This window comes from Citrus sinensis, chromosome 7 (genome assembly GCF_022201045.2).
Source record: "Citrus sinensis cultivar Valencia sweet orange chromosome 7, DVS_A1.0, whole genome shotgun sequence".
Lineage (NCBI taxonomy): Eukaryota > Viridiplantae > Streptophyta > Magnoliopsida > Sapindales > Rutaceae > Citrus > Citrus sinensis.
In genome coordinates, this window is record NC_068562.1 from 20,051,514 (window position 1) to 20,053,515 (window position 2,002).

Below are 2,002 nucleotides of genomic sequence, written 5' to 3' on the forward strand. Positions count from 1 at the left end.
TTGGCTTGATCTGAGTATGAGTCATGGTCATGTGGCTCTGTTGATTTAGCAGTTGATAACGATGCTATTTCTCGAGCAAGACCTTCAACCATCTCCTTGACTTCTTTGATTCCCGAAGTTGATTCGCCAATTTGAACCTCATTCACTCCTTTAATTCTTCTAGTATTCCTGAGTGATCGACTCCGTTGTTGGGAATTATCCGCTTGTCGCTGGAAGAATTCCCAAATTTCTGATGCACTTTTTGACATTAGCTCTCCTCCACTTGTTGACATTAACCATTTTTGTACATTCAGCAATAATCCCTCCAAAACGTATTGGCATTGGTGCCATTTCTCGTACCCATGATGTGGACACTTAAAGAGTAGCCCATTGAATCGCTCCCATGTTTCGAAAAATTGCTCGTCTTCTCTCTGTGTAAACTCTGAAATTTCCCTGCGAATAGCATTGGTTTTATGTACTGGGAAATATTTATTCAAAAATTTCGTTACCATTTGTTCCCATGATGCAATGCTATTGGCAGGCAATGTATTAAGCCATGAACGAGCTCTATCCTTTAAAGAAAATGGGAATAATCTAAGTTTAACATCATCATCTGAAAAATTCTCATATTTAAATGTTTGACAAATAGCATGAAAATCATTCAAATGATTATATGGGTCCTCATTTTCTAAGCCATAGAATGTGGGGAGACAATTTAGCACACTAGGTTTTAGTTCAAAACTTCTAGCAACTACATTTGGGTATCTTATGCATGATGTGCTCAAATTTGCTAAAGGACTGAAATAATCCTTAAATGTCCTCTCTTGTGGTGCTTGTAAATCCATTTTATTTTTAACGTGTTTGTGTGTGCGAAGTGTTTTTTCTAATTCAAGGTCTATAGGTTCAAGATTAGGTAATAATGACCTTCGACCATGCATGCAAAACAAATAAAAATAATGATGGGAACAAAACAAATAAAAATAAAGATGAGAACAAAACAAATAAAAATAAAGAAGAGGGAGAAATTACGATACTAACCTTATTGCGCTATTACAACCTTACTATAAAAATACACAAAAACAAATACGTGATATAAATTAACTAAAAATAAATTAATAAGATAAACAAAAAAAATTACAAAGAAAAATAAATTGAAAATTAAATTACAGAATTTTAAAAAGAGAGAAAAAAAGAAGAAAAACTAACCTTTAAATGTAGATTCACTTTTTTTTCTTTTTTTTAATAAAAATAAAAAAATACAAGAAAACAAATAAAAGAAATTATTCACAAAAATTAATTCTATGAATTAAAATTACTTACCTCCCCGGCAACGGCGCTAAAAACTTGTTGTGCAAATTTTAATGTACTCGCAAGCGCACGAATCTATTGTAGTATAGATCAATGGTGACGAGTGTCGATCCCACGAGGAGGTGGATTTTAATTATGTAGAATTAATTTTGTAAATGAGTGATTGGATTTGTGGTGGAAATGATTTGAAATATGCTAAAACTTAAATTAAAATGGCGGGAATAAATTCTAAAATTGGAATTGAAATGGCAAGAATAAATTGAAGAGAAATCTATTGAAATGACGTACTTGGGTATCTGGATCTGTATCAACATGCATCATGGGCTAAATAATCCGTATTAATGCCAATTAAATCATGAGGGGGGAATCCACACCTCATGAACCACGCTCTAATCAATATGGTGCTAAGGGCTTATCGTGCCAAATAATAATAACCTTGTACTAGAGGGCCAGTGAAGCCAAGGCGGTACTAGACAAGATTAGTATTATTTGTCGACGAGAAGTCAAAACATCCACAAAAACTAAGGGGAAGAGAAAATAAATTTACCAAATAAAGCCCATGACACATGTTGAGACTTCACCTTCAACCCAAGATTGAAAGGAAATTAGCTACTCATAATTGAACTAGGGGCAAAATGGGAATTTATTAAAATATGAAGAAAATACAAGATGGAAAAGGAATTACAGAAAATGGATCCCAAAAATGGATTCAGAG

The 2,002-nt window shown here is 33.3% G+C and overlaps 1 non-coding gene across 1 annotated transcript; it reads left to right on the plus strand.

The window, feature by feature from the left end:
• The first annotated feature begins 336 nt into the window (after positions 1 to 336).
• Positions 337 to 440, plus strand: LOC127899022 (small nucleolar RNA R71). The gene has a single exon (XR_008050789.1). It is a non-coding gene; the product is annotated as a small nucleolar RNA R71 (small nucleolar RNA).
• Positions 441 to 2,002: the final 1,562 nt, after the last annotated feature.